Below are 24,538 nucleotides of genomic sequence, written 5' to 3'. Positions count from 1 at the left end.
GGTCGAGATAGCGGAATTCGCAGCAAACAGAATTAGTAATAGAAATATGGGCGAATGCGACCACAGAGAATATAATAATATAATATTTATGTAGTGAATGAGTGAATCATTACAATGGAGAGCGCTGTTTGGAAATAAATATTTTACGTGGGTATTCATGATACAATGTATCCATTTTGCATATTGCGAAAATGTAGCATTTTTATACAGATGCATTGTAATAAGTTGTCTATAAATTTTATTAACTAAAGCCTTAAAAATTAGTCGCAGTGATTTCATTTTATGATGAATTCAGGCAATATAGACTGTCAATGTCTATATATTGAGCATTGCTGTCTACGTGCAAGTATATAAATTATGCACATGTTGGATTTGAATCACTTTTTATATGCAAATACTAGATGGCTTTTAATTTGGGGCTTGTTTTTAACTTTGAATTTAATTGGGATAAATGATACCAGATGAATAATCCATTTTATCGTGGAATGGATAATAATCCATTCAATTTTGTTATATTTTCTTCATTACTGTTTCTAATTAATTAGATGCGTTTCGTTTGGACCAACTTTGTTGTGATTTGATTAGGTCCGGTTTGTTTCGACCAACTTTTTTTAACCGGTTAGTTCATAACATGAGTTATAGAAAAAGCTAATAATCCATCGAGATACTGCTGAACTTTGTTGAATTAGTACACTTTTTGCAGATAATGCCAAATATAATTAATTAGTGGTTATTTCAGACCAATAAAAGATGATGTTTAGTTTAAGATGTTGTATATTTATATGAAATGATACGATGTTAAAGATTGATGAATATTGAGATATTACTAATTTTAAAGGTTTTAATAGTTTTATATAATGTTTCTGATTTGTCCACTATAGGGTGCAAGCGACTTCCCATTACATTCAGTAACCTGTGATTTAGGTAGATCGAGTTTCAAGAAATATCATTTCTTAGAAGGTGGAGATTAGAGATACGCTTATGATATCAGAAACCGTATCGGTTAGGATTTGACTCTGGTTTAGAAAGGATTATATCCGTTTAACAACTCCTTTCTACAGTGTTCTACAGTGTGGCTGTTCATATATCTAAAAATTTATTAACTATTTTCTTGCTGGTTGTATTTTATTTAAAGAGGTCACTTACGGACAAGGATCATCATATGCAAAATATTGAATACAAAATTGCATTATTTTGAGACATTTTATACCTAGAAAGTGATAAAATTGTCTGTGAGACCGCTTTTTTCGAGGCAAATCTTTGTACTAGTAAAAAATCTCAAGCAAATGTTTGTACATCCTGACAATTTAGTACTAGATTAGGGAAGTCGGATATGACAAAATCTCCGATACAACTCCGCTCGGATTTTATACTACTAATAGTAGTATAAAATAGATGATAGTATAATAGTGTAATAAAAGAGTAGGGTTTTGTTGCTACTTGTATGGCTGATGTTGTTTGCTACCATGGTTGAGCCGTAACCTTATGTATGAGTTGATTTTTTGTTGTATTTTTGTTTGTCTTAGTTGACTGTCTTAGGGAATTCGAATTAATTCAAAGACAATATAGGCTGTAGACTGTTCAAAACATTGCAGTCTACAGTGTAAGTACATAAATAATACACACGTTAGATCCGAATTCTCGTTCTCATTCCCATTCTTACATGTCAACCTAGAGCACGCTGCTCTAGTTAATTACAGTTGTTTGTGCGCCGCACTGAGTCAACACGCGCCGAGAGGGCGTGTGATATCTTACTCTATGCTCGTTTCCTTCACATATTTACATTGTCTCATAAGGGTAGGATCCAGCCAGATCTCGCTTTGGCGGTTTCGTGGGCGGATGACTGGGGTTTTGTTCAAGAAGCTGATGTACAATTATTCGAGAATGTAATAATTCTATGGCAGTTCGATTAATGTAACCACATGTGGTAGATGCATTTTGCATTTGTCATAATGTAGTTATATCGGAAACTATTTTCCAATAATTGTGGTCTTCAAAACTGAAATAATGCCATATCAATGCATATTTCACTTTCATTTTATCCTTGACATTATTTATTTGTTTATTTATTTTTTATATTTATGCATACTGTATCTTAGTCAGACAAATATTCTAGTATGAGAGATCACCACAATCTTAATAACAACAAAGTAGAATTTTATACCTTTATAACAATCTTAAATTGGAACTTATATCAATATTTTTGCTTGCATGCATATAAATATACATAGACACTCATGTACTTTCGCCTCTACATATTCATACTTATAAGTAAATAGTTAAAATTATATAATTATGAGTAAAATATTGTGAATGGGAAAACAACTATTGAGTTGTTTTTTCAACATGCCCCTTTAGTATACAATGTCCCTTAATGGCCGACAATTGTAAATTCCACAAATTTATTAAATTTTCTTAACTGGACAGTTGTAAATCAAAAAAAAGAAAAAATATTCATACTTCCATTCAAACTTTTATGTATGCTATACAGAAAATCCTAGTTATACATATATACATTGTGTTCAATGTAAAAAATTAAGAACAAAATTCATATTTAATTACAGTAAAGTCACTCTCGTATTAGCTATATTTCCGGTTGTTATAGTAATACTAGTGGTTTATTTAAGTAGTAACAGGCGTTTTTCAATAGGATTTTCAACGATATTAACACACTTTCGGCGGTGCGGGTACTGGTACTCGATTTTAGGATTGTCATTCAACTGCGGGTGCGGGTATTTTCGGGTACTCGGTCGGACACGCTAGATGCGAAGAGCGAACGAAATTTCTTACTATGAGGGGTTGCAACGCTAGTTTTATATTTATTATAAAACTATAATAAAATTATAATTTATTCTTTAAAATTATTTTTGATAAGTATATACGTATTCTCAACGTAAAACATATAATTTTCAACGTAAAACTCTAGATTGTATATAGTATGATTATAAGTGATATACATAATTTGAGAATGGAATTACTTTGTCTAATTACCTGGTAAGCAACAGTAACGTACCTGGCAAGCAACAGGTAATTTTATCAAATACAGTATCCGACGAGTAATAAAACTAATTCATTAATTTACTGTTGAATGACGAATTTTTTGCAATGTTTTTCCATTGTGCTTGGATTACAGGTAATTTGAAAATGTACGATATGATATTTCTCTTATTTTATTATCCAATTTCTACTATTGAAAGAATTCAACGGAATTAAATGTATTTAATAATCTGTTACTTCCTATTACCTAAATAAATCCTCAAATATATATATTATATATATATATATATATATATATATTTAATATATATATTTAAATTAAACATTTTATTTTGAAGTCTTTTGTCACCAAACGTTTCAACATTTTATTCTAAATTTTTGCATTTTTTTGAATCAATTATTATTTATCATGGATTCTGATTGCGATAGTGAAGTATATGCTGAAAATTTATCTGAAGTATCAAATATTGGAAATCTTTATGACTTTGATAGTGATAGTGATAGTGACAATGATGACTTGTTTCGTACTAACCGGAATAGAGTTATGCCTATTTCATCAAGAAGTAATTACTTTTTTAACTTAATTTGCAAATATTTTACCTTCAGTATTGTATTGATAGTTTTACCACATAAAAACTTATATATTATTTCTTATTTACTACTGCGTATGAGTTTAGGCAGTAAGTATTGCACGTAAAGACTGTGCTGTCATGCCATGCTTGCGCATTCGCGCCGTTGTAAAAACCCCGCTACGGGTCCAAGTTAGCCCGAAATCCTATCCGCCGAAAGTGTGTTAATATATTTCTTTCACTCATCTGGGCATGTAAACCCGCATCAAGTTGTAATAACTACTGCACCTTTATACTCAGTATACAAAAGTGAGCAGCTGCGTCAGTTTTGACAGGTTATATAAAATTGTACTACCCAAACACGAGGTATGCTGTGTAACAGTTTTCCGAGTAAATTATCAATTGTAAAATTATTGTTATTTGATTTGGTAGAAATATAGTTAAAGCATTATTCCATCTTTATTTTGTAAAATTTTAATCACTGGATCTCAAGACTTATATTTAAGAAGAAAAATAATATTACAACAAACCTATAGCTTTACATCATTAGGTAACCATATATTTTAGTCAAAAGCGGGACGACAACTTATTGTTATGTTGATCTGGGACAGGAAAAGATGTTTTTTGCTAAATGACTTAAATATGATTTAAAATAATAAATACACTGTATTTAAGAATACAATGAAGATTAGTTTTTTTTTAAACTAATCCATTTTAAAATCAGTATTACTGACTTTTAGTAGTATTTTTTAATATAATAGATTTTTATCTATACTTTTAATTCATTTTAAGTCTTGTATAAAATTTTGTTAAATTTTCTCCATAATTAACCTATTATTGTTTTTTATCGTAGTTTTTACCAATTTTGTAAAATTGAAAATGCTAGTTTGTAATTATTAATGTGAGATAGTATTATAGCACTTAGGAATTTTGTTTTCGGTAATTTTTCCAGTCTGTATCATACATCATACACGTTGGTAACATCATTTTTAGATAATAGCGATGGGTCGTTGTAAATTTATTACCAAGTAATTGCAAAAAATCAGTTTAAAACTTTACTTTTCAAAAACCCTGAGACAAAAGATCAAAATCTGGGACAAATATCACTTGTAGAAAAACCCGGGACACAGGGAGAAATCTGAGACTGTCCCGACCAAACCGGGACGAATGGTCACCTTACTATTATTTATATACTTGGATTGTACATTGCAACGATCTCAAGAATGGTCAGCTTATATTGCCTGAGTTAATCATAAAATTCTGAAAAATGTACTTACGCATACTTGTCTAATTGACCTAAGTAATTGTGAATAACTTCAAACATGGACATAAAATTTGCGATCATGATTTCCTAGCGAATTTGTAAAGGTTTTAGACAGTAAAAAACTGTGATATTCGGATATACCTGCATAGACTTCAATCCCAAATATCACTCTTAAAACTTCATGAGAAAATCAATCCTTATCCAAGAATTGATCGCTTACCCCTCTGGATTATTTTCCCGTGTGTCAACTCCGTACAATATCATCAATATGACGTCGTCCTGGCTAAATGTAGCCGCCCATTGTTTGTAAACGCGTAAGAGCATCACCTAGGGCGGATGCAGAGCACATCATCATGGAGTGTAAACGTTGGGAAAAGGGCAGACAAATACTATGGGAGGAAATAATTAAACAAAAAATCTCCCTTCCAATTAATTTTATAACAGTGATGACAGATACAAGATTATATGGAGCTCTTTATATTTACATCAAATGTAATAATATAAAATTATAAATGCAATATACATAAAACAATGATATATATATGTAAGAGATAGCGTAGATATTATGTAATTTAGTATATGGCTAATGTACCAGTTTATAAAGCCAATAAAATAAAAAAAAAAAAAAAAAAAAAGAGCATCACCGAGTAGTCCTCAATAAATATTTCGCGCTTCGCATGTGGGTCATCCATCCATCCATTCTATACATTCGTCTATTCGTCCCGGGTGTTGCGGCCACCCGTTCCGCGCATACGTGCTTTGGGTTAATTGAAGCAACATTCGCTGATGGCTGATGCCTGATGCCCAAGCGAATGCTCTGCATATCATATATACAATGGGCGGGAATCTCAAACAGTTTATGCCATTGAATTCTATTTATACAATACATAATTCGATTATGGTATGTTCATTTCGACGATCTGATCCCAATTTACTTTTGGATTAATGAGATGGTGGATAATGGGCTTCATGTAGTAGATTTATAAAAAAGTAGTTATCATCAATGTTTGATAGAGGTAGATACTTGTGTTATATGTGAATTAGATATATGTTTATAGTCAAAATGATGCACAATTGGGACATATTTTTTTATTTTTAGTGGTTACCTTTTCTTTCTATTTGACAATATAGATTTTTTTAATAATAGTTCATTTCTGTCGGATAAATACACACACTGTATATATATATATATATATATATATATATATATATACATGCTAAAAAACTGCTTTGAGAAAAATGTGACATTTCTATCTAAACTCCGAAGAATTTACTTACTCCGAACTTGTTAAGTTATCATGGTTATATTAGTGGGTTTACCATTTTAGATGTAAAAAAATATATATCTTATCAATGTGCACTTACTCATACCATGGATTAATAAGGGTTTATATGCTATATTAGGATACAAAATTGTAAGTGTTTTATTATTATTATTATTATTATTATTATTATTATTATTAATAATAATTATAATAAATTATTATTATTATTATAATATATATTATTATTATATTATTATTATTATTATTATTATTATTGTTATTATTATTATTGTTATTATTATTATTGTTATTATTATTATTATTATTATTATTATTATTATTATTATTATTATTATTATTATTATTATTATTATTATTGTTTTTCCATGAAATTTTCTTTCATATAATTTATTTAGTTACATATAATTGTTCATACCATACCATATACTTCTTATACATTAGTTTTAATTAATAATTTCTATATGTGCCTTCAAACTAGAGTCCACTGAAGATGAGACAAAACAATGTGTCGAAACGTATGGAAAAAATAGAAATGTTTTAAAGTCATACAAGTTTTTAATTGATGTATTGTCCTGAAGACTGAATCTTCATATATATATATATATATATATATATAATCTCATATATATATATATTATATTATATTATACATTAGGGTGGTCCTTAATATGGACATTTTTGAATTTCCTTGCTCCAAGGGCTCAAATGTATGTATAAGATGGTTTAAAATCTTAAATTAATTAGTTGAATCTATTATTGAATTGCTTGAACTGTGTTTTTAGATTAGAAATAGTTTTGCAAGTAAATATCTTAGTTAGTGATAGTGTTGTAAGATAAGATTTCAATATATTTATCACATCAAATTCTGTGATTCTATGATTTTTACATTTTCATTTATGTTTCTATTGATTGGTGAACTTGATACAGTCCTGATTATGTGCTTTCAATAAATCTTTAATTTTGGTATCCTATGCTGTATATTGTAATGCTCTTTAATTTAATTTTAAATTATTTTATTGAATTCAATTCCGAATTGATTAATACATTATTTACGGTTTGCCAAAAACATTCAAGTGAATATGTATAAACTGAAATTTAAAAAAATATATTTACTTAGTTCGAGGAAGCCCATGCAGGTGTTGTTTCTGATTGAAAATTACTATATGTCTAACAGATATTAGCTTATAGTTTTATTTAAATTTTGTTTATAATTACATGTTTGTATGCCAATTGCATTTGTACATATGTGTTTGAATGTATCTATGAAAATTTACTATGAATGTTAAAATAGAAGTTCTTTTTGTTAAATTCGATCCATTGAGCAGATGATTTGAGATAATACTGATTAACAAGCACTGTTGCAATTTCGTACAGTCGAATTCCCCAATATTGACGAATATGAGTATGATTGGAATTACATTTGAAACTGACCTATTTGAACTAATAGTTGCATTGGCTGTTGTCATTTCTGTAATTTAATACCATAACTAAATAGTATTGTGTAATAAAGTATATATAGCGTGAAGTGATACAACCAGAAATTTTATATTTAAAAAATAAGTTATTAGTAACAGTGACTTGTTGCGATTCATATATGCCACATAATTGCATCTTGAATAGGATAATGATCTGGATTGACCAGGGTTTTTGTATTTGTACAAATATTACAATTATTTCATTAGCAGTTAAATACATTCATAGTATACAATTTCTCTTGATATGAATCGGTGCAAAGAATCTGACAAAACAAAATTCTCGATTCCATTTTATCGCTCTTACTAAATAAAAACTCCATAAAACGTAACAATTTAGTATGCACATAAAATTTTTTAATACTGCTCGGAATTAAACTCTTTACAAATGAAATATAAATTTTCCACAAAATCCAGCTAGACGAGTAAAGTATAAAAGTGGCAGTTAAAAAATCATAAGCATATAAAAAAACTACAAGAGTCGTTATTAGTATGTATAATAAGAAGTAGTGAAGGCAAAGGCAAAAGTAGAAGTAAACTCATACGTATGTAAATATATACATTCTGATGTTGTACAACGTACAATGTAATGGGATTTCGTGTTCCTTATCGAAGTAAACTTTAGAACGCGCCAGGTATTGTAACATTAACTACGCGTGTACAGAATATCATGAGATCGAATAATATAGGTATATACTAAACGAAATGAAATTTTGTTCTCAGAAATTACTAATCACAGATAACGAACGTTGTGTTTTTATATATAACTTTATTATTTATTGTTATCGTTAAAATAACATCCGCTTGTTACAGAAGTGGAACGATGTGGATGTAGGAGTTGCATGGTGGGATGACTGATTTTAAATTATTAAATAAACAAATCTATATAATATATATATATATATATATATATATATATATATTAGGGTAGTCCTTAATATGAACATTTTTTAATTTCTTTGCTCCCAAGGTTGGTTCTCAAAGTTTATCAAATTTTCTCAAATGGTTCCAATTTGATAAAAAAACAATTCTCTAAAGTTTTAGCTCTTAAATTAACTTTTAGATAGTGCGCAATTCAATAAAACTTCGTATGGAAATAGCATGAAAAAATTTTGAAAATTAAAAACAAATGTTTTAGGTATAACTTAGTGTTAAATGAATGAGTTTATTCATTCATTTGTTCGCTAAATTACATCTAAAAAACATTTTGAAAATTTTGAAAAATTTTCCATGCTATTTCCATACAAAACTTTGATTGAATTGCGCTCTATCTAAACGTTAATATTAAGAGCTAAAACTTTCAGAGAATTGTTTTTATCAATTCGGAACCATTTGAGCCCCTGGGAGCAAGAAAATTCGAAAATGACCATATTAAGGACCACCCTAATATATATATATATATATATATATATATATATATATCGTAGTTATCCAAAAGCGAAATATGTTGTTATACCTTATCATAACTTGCTTAACTTCATACAGTGTATTTGATATGAAAATTGCGCTCTGAGAAATAAGTACATGCGAAACGATCATTTAATTTTGAGTGTGATTTATGCTGTCCAACAAAGTAACGAAAATTTTAATACTCGTAAAGGAAAACTTAGGATGGTAATTGGCTGTTTTGTTAGAAATATAGTTTAAAATATGTAATATTGAGATTTATTGATCTGTGAGAACGTGTTTGACCAGGAAGGCAACTCTGAGAAATTGATTTGGATCGTTTAATACTATAAAAATTTTGTATCAGATAAATTGCTTATATTTTTGCCTGAAAACCGATGTCACTACTGCCTGACATCAAGCTACCAGAAGCGGACATAGAACCTGGGACATTTGATCCACTGATCCACTTGGGGGCCCTAAGTAATAATACATAAATTGCATTAAAAATTAAGAATAAAACAAAGGATTAATCAGAGATTATTTTCGTGGTTTTCCTGTCATTTTACATTTTTGTGCATTGCTCGATGCCCTTTGATTTTGTGAAATTCATACGTAACCCTCAACCATATTTTACATATGATATATTCTTGGCAAATCATACAAATTTAAATTTAACTACTATTGGTTGTTATTTCTTTTATCGGGCCCAGTAAAAATTTCTTATATTTCACTTAAGTTTGATAAAATGAAGAAGTTACCCATAACAGTGATTGACTAATTTCGTAATTAAGAATGATGTAGGTCGGGGCACAAAGATCAAATAGGACTTTCAATAATTATACTATCTAAACAAAATGAATTCTATTACAATACATTCCACATATCAAACAACTGTACAACTATGTACAATGAAATTTACAGTTAAATCTCAATTATAAGGGCTCGCTAACTGTTATGTCCTAATTATAGAATTTTTACTAAATTTTGTCACTACTTAACCCTTTTATCTTATACTGTAAAAGTAGAAATCCTGGGGGCAAAAAAATCCAATGTATTATTTATAATTTTAAAAGAATTTTACGAAATAATCACATTATATAAAAGCCTGATCTAGTATTTCGACCAAGATATTTGTCAGGAGAGTTGGAATAAGGGGATTATTTTGCCTTTTACTTTAATAGTAACCTACCCACAATTCATGTATACATACCAACCGCGCGCGGTCAAATGGACCTACAATTGAAATTTTATCTATTTATTATTTAATCAAGATAATGATTGTATTATTGTTTAATGTACATAAATAGAAGAAATTCTCGTGAAGCTTCATCTAGAAAAAAAATTAATTAAATTAAGTATTTATAAAGATCGTCATATGCAGGCTTTCTCATTTTGTTCACAAATTATGTTACTCTGAAACATAATATTTTTTCGGAAAACAGAAAAAATAACTGAAATCAAATAGTGAAAAAAATATAGCCTATTCTTATAGTAATTATCATATAGTTTGATAATGGTATCTTAACGTTTAAAAATGTCTAAGTTATACACAAAATTTGAAATGGTCAATTCGACCGACGTTGGTAGGTTTATTGTTAAAATAGTATTCTATAGGTACTTCGTTTTTGGGATAATTATGGAAAACTTTTATATCTGGCGATCTTTATAGGGCTTAAAAAACAAATGAAAAACAAAAATATGAATAACTTATAATAGTTAATAAGTCTAATACATAGTCTATAATTATGTGATAAAATGCAATTAAGTGAAACAATGTTAGTGAACTTATTATTAGAATGCAAATGATTATTTTATTATAAGTACATATATTTGTTCGAAACCTTATAAGTGTACAATCAAAATAATATTTTGGAATTCCGTCCTCTTTCCTTTTTCCTCATTTGACTCGGTAATAGTTAACTCATAATCCGCTCGAACGTAGCGGCCGTAGCGTATTACGCCCGCTCCTCCCTCCCACGACCGCGTTACCGCGTTACACGCTCGAGCTCCTCACCTCGGCGAGCCGCGTTTAATGAGTTGGGCCGCGGCGATCGATCCTGCCTTTACTTACCAACGGCCAAGAACACGCCAACTCCACTGCCGAACAACACCTAGTGTCAAATGTGCAAAGAATAATAATAGCGCACGATGTGTAATAAATAAATTACACCGGCATGAATCGCGCTGTTTTATTTCAGTTTTACTATACATACTACAATACGATACAAGGAATGCATTCGACTTTCGAGAGAGCCTGATATGTAGTAAAGTGGCGTGTTTCGTTTTGCTTTGTAAATATGTAAAATGTGAGCAATCACAAGCAAAAGTTATGCTTTGCGAGTTATTGAGTGCATTAAGGTTGTACCCAATAAAAATCTAGTTGTTGGAACATGCTTTAATAGTTAATTATTTATTCTTAAGTTTGTAACTAAGCAGGTGAGGATTTTTGTTTGATAATCAAAGATATTTTTAATGAATTAATAACAATTTAAACTAGACCATTTCTTCTTAATCTACTTTAACTGAACACCCAGAACATTTTTTATCTTTGAGTGACTCAAAGTATTTTTCTCAAGGCTTCATAAGTAACTCCAAACTCTTTATTAGCTTGAAATGCCTTTTTACTTTTGCAGAAATAAAAAAACAGAGTATAACGAAAAAAATTCGATTTAATTCTTTAACGCCAAACGAAAACTATACAATTGATCAAAAAACTTTTTTTACAGATTGATAGGTGAATTAACTAGTATCCAATAACAAAAGGAATTTTACATTTGGATTACGTCAGCAAACCTAAAAATTCAGTAACCATTGAAAAGTGCAAGTCGCACTTATTTAGTTACCAACCTAATATTTACTCTACTATTTATATTAATATTTATACATATACTAGGTAACCCGACAGGCGTTTTCCTGTACCCACGTCTACAATTCAAAATTTCAATTTTTTTTAAAATCTTATCCTATTCTTCTTAATATTCTATTTGATGTCCTGCCTTTGTGATTCATTTATGATCTTAGCATAAGCAGTATAAGAAATTCAGAAGAAAATAATATAGTATCTGCGGTAAAAGAACAATATCACACTTGATTTTACAACACAATTGCTTCAATAATTTAATCTATAATTTTAATAATCTCGTATGATATATTAGTTGCTTTTTGGCATTTATAATTTCTAAAGTACGTTTTTCTTACTAATAATTTATTAATTTTTTATGTTCAAGTCTTAGGTGAATTAATTTGTAAAATCTAGTTCATATGAGCTCTGTTTAATCTAAGATCAACTTGCTAAATATTCCATATTCAATGCCAAACAAATGAATTTTTGACACATGAAACAAAATTCTAAATCATTCTTTTAATGAGTAGACATTTTTGTATTGTTGAATAATTTCGTGAAGTAAACTAAAATGCGACATGCATAAGTTTAATAAAATAATGTATATGCAATTTTGAACTTATTGCATTTTTATTAAACTGAATTATATAATTTCATCCGCCAAACGTGTACTGTTGACTGTATCCTATATTATTTTAATTTCGGGTATATCTCAACTATAATAATCGGCAATAATAATATAGACATTATATGTTTCTTGTATATTATATTCTAATATTATCTAGGCTCATAATTTCAGCTAAATTCAAATTTTAAGTGAATTGACATCTAGCAGATGACGGTTCACATGTTTTCAATGTCAAACAATGATAAGTGGTTTTTTGTAATTTTTGCCATTTATTTCTACAATATTACTATAGTTTTATCGGTCATTAAATCTTAAGAATTTCCTTTGGCAAACTCTAAAAAGAATTACCAAAATCCGAATAACTGTTTAGGAGAAGTATCAAATCATACATCCGTACAGAAGAATTTTATATATAAGACATGTGAAACAAATGAATTCCTATTTGCTTACTCCGCTTCTGTATATTTAGCTGCGTTAATACGGCTTATCAAAATAATCCCGTAATAAGATATAATTATGTTCGTTTTTTATTGATTTTCTAAGGCATTACTTGATATTATCGATGATTTTCACGCAGGTATTTGAAGAAGCTCAGGTTTCCAGCAAAAATTAAAGGGGAGGTTTCGTGTGGCAACGCGGCACATGAAATTACCCTAATTCATTTTTATGTTTCCCAGAATCACTTTGGTTGTGTAACCTATTTCTTCGTTGATATTGTATGCATGAAACTTTTTTTTCTTTATACTTCAGATTCTCAAATTATATTTGAGTTCTGCGTGCACATTACGATAATGCGACGGTGTCGGTGGAAGAAGACGTCGTCATTAAAGATAATGATTTTGCGCACATTAGTTTGTTGTAATGGGTGTCATACAAACACCTAAGGAGAAAAAAATGTTACCTAATGTAATTCTGCGTTTTCTTAATATGTCACAGTCTTTGTGGTATGAAAATATTTCTTATCAACAATTGCGAGTGGATAACTTGATATCATGCAGTAGTGACATCAGCTTCCACGTCAGAATATAGAATATATTCCGGCACTGCGGTGTGAAATAGCAATGAGAAATCTCTCAAACTATTCTTCCCTGAATTGTGTTTGGTTTTAACTAGGGTTTATACAAAAACCGACATTTCAGAAAACCGGTTTTCGAATTTTAATTTTATTAGAACACCGGTTTTAACCGGTTTTCGAAGTTTATAAAGAAAATAAATTTTTGTTCGAATATTCTGTAATTTATCCGCAAATTTAGTGTAATTTAGAGTAGTATTTGACTGAATTTATTTATTGTTCAGTTTTATAGATAGTAAACAAAATTATTTCAATTTTAATTAGTAGAACTAAAAAATAATAGTTTATCTTGATTAAATAACTTTGAAAATAATTATTCGTTATTCATGCATTATTTTCACATATAAAAATGAAAATATTTTTATGATAGTGAAAGGAAAGTTTTCGAATACATAAAAATAATACATTTTTTGAATAAAAAATTCATCAAATAAAAAAAAAATATTAGATACATGTTGATATATACTTGTTAATATCAATTTTAGTTTTAAAAACAATTAAGCTAAACTTTTATTTCTGTTCCGAGCAATTTTAATTAATTAAATTTAAACATTCTAATTGCTTTTTGTTTAATAAAATATGATTTAAAAAAATTGAGAACGTCTATCGAATTGCTACTTAGACGTGTCCTTTGTTTACTCACAAAATTTCCTGAAATAGAAAATACCCTCATACTTGCGATCAAATCATGCTTAATTGTTTTTAAAGCCTGATATAATAATCTAAGTTTTTTGTTCTTTAATTTGTGGCCTTTAGGGTTTAAAACTATTTTTTTTAAGTTTGAGTAGATGAAGTTATTTCTTCAAGAAGAAGTCACACTGATTTAAATTAATATATACACTGGTATAAAAATCTAAATTAATATATACAAAAAACCTTTGTGACCTTAAATTGCAGACTGATAAGATATCAAATGCTATTGAATCAAATTGATTTCAAAAATCAAAACGTTTTCATCTATCTTTTATTTATTTATTTATTTTTTTTTTTTTGATTTCAATAATTATTACAACTGCTAATTTATTAACATCAAGTAATATTGATAAATAATAATATAAATTTAAATAAATAAAAGAGCAAAGGATAAAATTTACATCTATCTTTTATATTTGGCTATATTTGTCATTTTCCATTTATACAGTGAAAACCGACTTTTTTCACTAAAAAACCGGTTTTCGCCAAAAAACCGACTTACCCTAGTTTTAACTTATCTCGCGGACCTGCCCTATTGCAGTACTGTCCAAACATGTATATTTTTTATAAAATTGTGCATTAAGCTCGAAGTGAAGAAAGTAGTAAATTTCTAAAGTGCTAATTACAGGAAAAAGAACTTCTTTTAACCATCCAAATAAAGATCTGCTAAATAGGTTCCCAACGAGAGTTTCTTATGAATTGAACATGATTACTGCCAATGATTCTGTTACATACGACTGCCGCAGAGTAGCAAGCAGCCAGTTTGCTGGTGAAAACTTTTAATTGAATCTGAGAACGGCGAACGCCTCTGTATCCATGTACGTGCGGGTATGTACAGAGGCGTTAGCAATATCTTCCCATGGGCTCTCTTGCATTTCGAAGGAAAAAGAACAAGTCAGGTTTTTGGACTTACTTTACTAGTTTTCAGTCGTCATCTTTTGCTTACCGAACGCTATTAGCAGGAAATACTTATTGGTAGTAAGAAATATTGAAATTACATCTAAATAAAATATTAGTTTATGGGAGCTTTGATGTTAGGTAAATTATTGTCACAGGATGTATGAATTTATATCATAATTAAACTCAATAACTTGTAATTTGCCATTTTGCATAAAATTTACATTAAATATCCAGAAGCACATCGGCGTTCGCAGAAAGACTAGTTAATTTTTGAAAGATCGTTACAAACTACATGATGGATTTTATGCATATATTTGATTTGCATGATAAACAAAACTCTGCATTATTTTTCTCGCTATTTTTTCTATTTCCGAGTATCCACTTCCCTCGTCAATCTCCACCAATCATTATCAATTTCAAGTTTCGATTTCTTCCATTCTCTAAGAAATCTTCCGCTTATAGTTTCCACTACGATGTTTGTTTTATTTCTGGTTCCGAGTACGGTTTGTTCTATTCGGGCCATGGGTCGGTTGTTGATTTATATTAATGTGCCCTTCAGAACTTCACCCCCATAGCCCATAGCCCATAGTCGTGTCCGTTAGTTGCGGAGTCTATATTTCCCGCCCATGCCCCCATAGTCGTACGACGAAAATGGCCCGAACGTTCATTTCCAGGGGAGTCGGTGATTAGTTTTCTCAAAAGAAAGGGAATAGATTTTTCTAGAAGTTGTTGTAATTTTAAAAAAATCTTAGGTAATATGTGTTCCAGACATACTAAACAATATCACTGAAATTCTTGAATTAGTCTGTACTAACTGAACATCATCCAGATGTACTAAATACATTTTAAAGATATTGTTCCACTATAACAGTTTTAAACTGATCAGTTACCTAAAATAGTAGTTTGATTTATTTTTATTAAAATGCGATACAAAATTATTTTAATCTGTTAATGTTTTAAGTAATTGTCTAATTATTTGGCTATCTATTTTCAAAATTAAATAGAAATCAAATTAAATTTCAATGGAAATGACAAAGATAATGGTTTTATCAATTTTTTTGAATCATAGTTATTAGTTTTGATATTATAATGTATGTATTATTTTTATGTACTGTTCATGTAATGTCTAGGTTAGTTCAAAGTAAATAAAGGTAATCTTTCTTATTCTTAATTTTTTATAAATATCCAAATATTTCAATATTGAAATATAAATACCGAATCTTTGAAGGTTTACTATGGACTTTGCGTTCTCATTGCAACATATTTGAAATTTAATATTTAACTTTACCAACTCTCAACTAATTGAGAAGTAATTGTAATAACTGATTGGTAATCAATAATTTGTAATCGGTCTTTACAAATCTAATGCATTCTTTGGCACCAAATTTTCACAGAAAGTATTTTTTTTATAATATTAGATATTGGAAGGTAAATAAGCAATATATATTTTTTTAATTTTGAGAGAATTTTTAAATATAAGAGAATTTATATATATCAGATAGTCAATATTGATTTTTGATTGAGAAGTAAGCAACATTTTGTTTTATAAGTTAGAAATTTTAACTTTTGTTCCTAATTTTAGAAAATTATGGGAATGTAAAAGTTAAAAAAAAACTGTTATGAGCTTTTCAAGCTTGTATAATTAATAATGAAATAGATATTCACAACACTTCACCTAATCAAATAATCTCCATCTGTACAAGTTAACCTTTTTATTTTCTTTTCAAATATCTCATTATTTTATCTTATTCTGTTTATAAATAATATTGTTACATTCTGCATTATATGTAATTTTATGTAAGCATTTTATGTTAATAACTATATATTGTAATTTTGTATATATTTTAATTGTTATTCATTATGTAAAATAACTGTATTTTTGAGTCCTCTTGGAGTAATCTGTGGTCTATATAATTAAATAAATAAATAAATAAATAATACTAATTCTATCATTATTTGCATCTTTGCTATTTATGTGGGTTTTTAGATTATTTGGACAATAGGCTTATCTGTTTGATGAAAGCTAGTTGTATAATTTCACATTTTTAAAAAGATAAAAATCATAAAATTCTTGAATTCGTTATTAGAATAAAACTAATAGGTGTACGATTTTGTTTAATTCTTATCATGTTTCTACGAGTATTTAACTTTATTGGTTTGGTATTGATTTTATCGAGAATTTGCACTAATTTCTTTGGAAAATAAAAATAACTATTATACATTTTGTTTTCTAAGGAAATATCAGGTTTTATTTACTTATTTTCATTTTTGGTATTTCATGGCTTTATTGAATATGTATTGATTTAATCGAAAATTTGAAAGCATTAATTTCCTTGGTAAATAAAATAAACTATTAATGCTTTCATTTTTTAAGGAAATTTTTAGACATATTTTATATTTTAGTCGGTTGTTTGATAAATGTTATGTGCTATTACGTATGCTGTTTGGTTTTCACAGAAAATCAAAAAATTATGATATGATAAGTTTATATTATATATTTGGATGCTGAATGGAAAATTTTGCGGTTGACGTGGTTGGTTTTCACAGTACATTTACTGATAGTCAAAAAATATTGATATGCATATACAGCTATATAATACATTTGGATGCTGAATGGGATATTTCTCTTGGTGATGCATCTAATAACACAGCAGCGGGTGATCGGGCAGAGGTGTTAATTTTTTCAAAATTTGATACAATATGTTTTTGAGACTGATATTATACATTTATTTCTGGGTTATTATGAGGACGTTTGAGAAATATTGTCCATCTTTCCCTTGTCTATATCGAATTCCATGTTTTAATATTAACTTAGCGACGCTGGCCACGGAACGGTGAGGCGAGAGGCGGGGGCGGCACGCATCGTTAACGTAATTGAAGTCGATTGGAAGATGCTCTTGGTCTTGGAATCGCTCGAATGAATTATACATGCATAATAGGATATTGTATAGAGTTTATTAGGGTATTAAAGAGCACCGTATACCCATACCGACGAACACACAACAAAAACAATACACTTGGCTACTTCTATTGATAACTTGAAATGACATTATGTGCCTAACTTATATTGCATACAATGTCAAAGAGACACACGCAGAGATTCTACATTTAATTACAATTTCTGCAAACTTTATAAATTCATTTAGTCGTCAAAAGAAGTTTTAAATAAATCAAGAGAAAGTTTGGTGAACTTGCAAAGTGTAATATTTGAGGTATAATAATTATTTTTTACTCATACGATATATCATAAATTAAATTTGCGCTGGCGCTTGTGAAATAAATTATTTTCATGCGCGAAGTATCTTACAGGTTTTAAAATGAAGTTGGTTTTTAATTTGATTTAAAATCAGTTTAAAAGCTATTTCCAACGGTTGAGGCAATTTATCGTTCTACGTCTATCTATATAATTATATACATATGAATGTATTTTGATATTTGTGATCTAGTCTATAATCAAACCCAATTTTATGACTTTCATAAATATCATTCCTAATATGATTTACTCAACTGTAATTTTATCCACCTTTGGGCATAAGATAATATAATAATGTTTATCCTTTGTGGAAAGGTCTGTTCTTCGTTTTTGTAATTAAAATTTGTAATGGATTTTAAATTGACGTCGTGCACTCAGCATTCAAAGCTGATTCGAAGTGAAATTCTAGCGTTTTATGCTTTTATTTAACGCATGTTTTAATGCGAAACCTTCATATGATGGTAATTAAATATTACATGCGCGGGGATGAAATTTTTAGCTTTGTAGAACCATTTTCTGTCTGCTGTAGTAAAAAGTGTTATGTGTAATAGAGAGATGTTATTCACTTAGAAGCGTTGAATGATAGAAGTTATAGTTACATAATTAACTTATTAAACTTAACATTATATACTTACGGAAGGAGAAGAGTTATGTTTTGACCAAAAACCTTCCTTTCGACTTTTCAACTCATTTGGAATCGTTTGATACCAAAATAATGGAAAATATACATGTGTATGATTTTCTTTTGTCTATTATGTCGTCACAATTATAAGTTACTAAATATCTCACTGATTATGCCGATTATTTACACATATCGGAAAGTTATTGCAATTGGCCCTTAGGCATAATACCACTTACACCTAGTTTGTTGATTCATTGCTTAAAATAAGTATTCATCGCATTAATAAATACAATCAGTTATATGTTGTAATATGTTCGTATCTTTCGACAAGTGTGAATCAAACAGGAAGATAAACAGATTTTTTAACTTCTCGTAGGGAAGCTATAGTAATCGCAAAAAATTGAAAATGAAAATTTTTACATATCTTTACGTTTCAAAGGTTTCTGAACATTTTGGCATACCCAAGAAAAAATAGATGTGTGTGTGCGGATACAAATTTTCGTCGGCGATTTTGGGAACACGGATCAACCAATTTGAATAATTCAAAAAGCATTCGATACCTATTGATAGGGAGACGTGCTGATTAGTTTTTGGCGAAGGCAGGACTGGTCGTTCCGAAGATACGAGGCAAAAAATGTCAAAAACGGTAAATCAGCTTTTTAAGAGAACGGGACGTTCGATTTTAATAATTCAAAAAACATTTTACTTGTATTGATAAAATGAAGAACTGATTATATTTTTAGGAAGGCAACGGTTATGGATTCTCAATAAAAATAAGTTAAAAAAATGTCATTTGGCGGTCAAAAATGTTTATTGGACTTATGCACATGAAATTATCAGATATTTTATAGAGATTTTCATAATGTATACACATTTTGTGTAATTTGTTTTGGGTTCCGTACCAAGATTTTTAATTACTGTACGGGAAGTTAAAGCAATTTGCCTTAAGGCACGATTCCATGCACCCCACTATTTTATTTTTTCAACATAAAATAATTCACAAAATGTTTCATGTTGTTTCAAAGCTTTGATAAATACCATGTCTATTACTAAAATACATTAATAGTTGATTTTAAATTCTTTATATGCCAAATATGTTCCATACGGTGGAGACGCCATGTACATTTTTCATTGAGTTTAAATAAAATTGCTACCTTTCTATCAATCGATATTTTTATTTTTACTCATTTGAACAACACGATTTGATTGTAAATAGAAATGTAGCAGTCCATTATATCATGCTCTAACGTAAAAATATATTTTACAAGACGATGTGGGTAATTGCCCTGATAATAAAGTTTGATCATTGACCAAAACAAAAAGAGTATGTTTTGATATGACTATATAAAATATAGAATGCTGAATTGACCCAATTAATACCTAGTATGTGCCATCATCTCTTTTGAATATAATTGCACCACTGGTATATTACATTAGATGCATACTTAAAGCAAATCATTCATTATATATGTAGCACGTTTGACATAGCTACTTGTTATATTGATGTTTATTTTTTGGAAACCTCCTATTTTCTGATACATAAACATGCAACAGTCAACAATGTCAAGATTTAGCGTAAAAATAAATTCCGCCGACGTGTATCGAGTAGCTCTCGTAACTGGCCCGATAATAAAGTTTGGTCAGTGACCAAACAAATCGAGTGTGTTTTGTTACGACGCCCTTCGAGCAGGGTCGTCTGCTGATGTATTGAGTTATTTTTCGAGGGATGGCGTGCTCACTAAGCATAACACACGGCACATGCGGCGATATGTGTACGGTTAACCTCATAGAGTGTTTGGACCTAGGACTAGGACTCCGGCTCGGACGGCGGTGCTCACTGCTGTGACGTTGTTTATTGCCATGTCGGCATTTCACTCATTATTCTTCATCACGGACTGTAGTTTTATTATGAAATACCACGCTCGGATTCGCTGTGATAGAAGTTTAGAAAGAGATTATTTCGTACCTACATCTGATATACCTATATGGTGCTTTGTGATGTAATCTATATATTTATATATTTCGCGCCGAATCGTGAGGCGGCACGCATACGTATTTTATTTTTATCTGAAATACATAGATTTTATAATGAGGTAATTTACTGGTTTGACAACATTGGATTGGATAAGCGATTCTTTAAAAGCGCCTATTGTTTTATGCAATTTTTAATTTTTAATGCCTATCACGAGAAAAACGACATCTCTATTTTCCCGATTTGTAGCACTTATAAAATATATGTGGAACATAGTTGAACAAAATGACTTATATTTTATTTGTATCGTATTTAATATTTTTATATACATAATAGGGCGTTCCACGACGTTACGGTTAAGCATACTGCTTTGTGTGAACAGGGTTGTAGGTTCGAACCCTCGCTCTGCATAACTTGATATCATGCCGTTGTGATATCAAATTTCACTTGAAAATATAAATCAAAAATATGTTACAAATTGACAATAGTTCGTGTTGGGTACTGCGGTGTAAAATGGCAATGAGAAATGTTTCACACTATTCTTCGCTGAATCTAGTTGGATTTTAACGAACCTGCCCTAGAGAAGTACTACCTATTATACCATATGTAGAGCATAGTTGAAGAAAATGATCTAAATTTTATTATTTAACATTATATATATATATATATATATATATATATATATATATATTAGGGTGGTCCTTAATATGGACATTTTCGACTTTCTTTGCTCCCAAGGGCTCAAATGGTTCCAAATTGATAAAAAACAATTCTCTCAAAGTTTTAGCTATTAATACTGTTTTTTAGATAGTGCGCAATTCAATCAAAGTTTTGTATGGAAAGGGCATGAAAAATTTTTCAAAAATTTAAAAAATGTTTTTAGATATAACTTAGCGAACAAATGAATGAGTTTTATTCAAACTTTGTCGCTAAGTTATACCTGAAATTTTTTTTAATTGAATTGCGCTCTATCTAAAAGTTAATATTAAAAGCTAAATCTTTCAGAGAATTGTTTTTATGAATTTGTAATCATTTGAGCCCTTGGGAGCAAGGAAATTCGAAAATTTCCATATTAAGGACCACCCTAATATATATATATATATATATATATATATATATATATGTGTGTGTATATATATATATAACTTAACAAAAATTTGCATGAATTAGACTGATATTTCAACGAAATTACAACAGAATTGTTGCTAATCTATATATATTTATACTTTTTATACATTTCGGGACATATCGTGAGACGATATGCACAAGTTTCGTATTTTTACATGAAATGCACAATTTTATAAAGTGAAAAGTCGCCTGTGCATTAGAAAGTTTAAACATCTAACTTCGAACTTTTCAGTATTTGCGATCGCAACATTACTGCGAGTTTTGTGTTTGACTTACATATTGGAAAATAATTTTTGCTTTACATATACTTCTTTAGAGTGCAATATTAAATATGGTTTTGTGAAATGAGGTTCTATAAAATAGAGTCATTAGTAATTGACTTATTAATATCATATAACCCCACATTCAATATTAAATCAGTTAATTAGTCTAATAGTTTAATTTATAGATTTTTTTTGAATTTAATACAATTTACTTAAGAATATGAAGTTATAAATTAGAATTTGAAAAGTCTTTCATGCATTTTCTCATATAATTATTATATACCTAAAATTGGTGACTTTATATACAACTAATATTTGGTAAACGTTTCAATTACAATATAATCAATATTTCTAGGAAACTTGGAACAAATAATATCAAGCTTGTACGAAATGCTTCTATTTTATAATTATAATTTTTTTTATGCAATACATTCACCTAAAAAGTATAAAAAATACAGAAAAATTACTAATTTAATGTAAATGCAAATACAAGTAATTCACTGTTCAAAATCCTGATACGACAATAATATGTTAATATTAAAATAGCCATTAGTTGTGATATAATAAATATGATACAATATATTTATCATTGGTTGTATAACATTTCAAATAGAAATACTATTGTGAAATATATTCGTTACATAGTCATATATCATCATCGTCGCATATATAACGCGTCTCCATTTCGCATGTTTTTATATGAAATTGCTATTACTTATTCAATATCGCGTCTTGGGTATCTATTTTATCAACAAACATATATGAAAATAATCCGATAATGTAACATGAAATCCATTGAGCTGTCTCTATCGAGTGTTTGAATGTCCCCATTTCGGAGCAACACATCTATTACCATATTACTCGATCCCATTTACTGAAGTGCTCATAAACATTCTCCAACCAGCATATGTACTAACACTTATAGTATATTAATGGATAAAACGATACACGATAAAAATTCATTGCTGTTGTTACATCGAACATTTTGGTAATTTTATCATTTAATATGATTAACTTTGCTTTGGTATAAATTTATATGATTATTTTCTTCATGGCAATGATTCAATGCTATTTTTATTGGAGGGCGTTATCAAATAAAAAAAATCATTGATGACTTCGTATATTTTTATAAAAGATGAGATTATATTATATCGAGTCCCTTTAGACATAAATACCTAGCTATATCTCAGAACTAAATGACAATTTTATAAGGTACATGATATAGTTCACGCAACCAATTTCACGAGTCATTCTTTGTCGGACCAAATCTTCAGAGTCCACTTCGTCTGATAGATGTCATGGGACTTCTGAACATGTTCTGCGAAAATTACTAAAATACTTGACTGGAGAATATAAAATTTATTTAGATTAACTCTTTTATAAGAAAAGCAGATAAATATTTTCGATTTACAGATACAGAATATGATACTCAATTTCTATAATTTGCTGCAGAGTGATTTTATTGGATTAAATTTTGATTATTGTGATATCAAACACTTTAATCTATCAAGTTTATTATTTAGATTCATTAGGATGCATATTATTCCATTACAAAATTACAATAATTGTCCTTCGATACAGATATTTTTAAGCTTGACTTGTTCCAAGTTCAATTATCAAAAATTGTCTTAAAAATATCATTTCATAGAATTGATATTTAAAATATTTAGATTGATAGACTATGTAACTAAAACGTATTATTTAAAGCAACAGTTTTTATTATATAATTTTAAATTACACGTATTTCTTGTTATTATTTACCACATAGAAGGAAAAAATATGATCCAATACCTACCCTCAATATTCGAAACATTTTAAAATTGCAATATATCATATGAAGAGCATTTTTAAATGAATTGACCTACATTTTTGTGAGGATATAACATTGAATATATTTATTTTCAAGCATATATTAGGCATATTGAAACAGTCCGAATTAAGTTAGTAATTCGACGAAATTACAATAAGGGGACTGCTTATCCCAATATTAAGCATTCCTCAGAGGAGATATGTTCGGTTTTATTAGTGGAAAAATATGCAATATTTCATATTTTGATACTAAAATTAATATTGTAGAATTGTTAATTTATGATATTGAAAATTGTAATAATTTTCGTTTTTTTTGACGATTTTCATTATCAACAGTAGTAGGTGAATTGATTTATGGTTAATCACAGGTGTCACGAAT

Source organism: Ctenocephalides felis, unplaced genomic scaffold, assembly GCF_003426905.1.
Source record: "Ctenocephalides felis isolate EL2017-DRISC unplaced genomic scaffold, ASM342690v1 CF-g0.4_SCAFFOLD_01170, whole genome shotgun sequence".
Classification (NCBI taxonomy): Eukaryota; Metazoa; Arthropoda; class Insecta; order Siphonaptera; family Pulicidae; genus Ctenocephalides; species Ctenocephalides felis.
The sequence above is the reverse complement of the archived record's forward strand: the minus strand, read 5'-3'. Positions refer to the sequence as shown.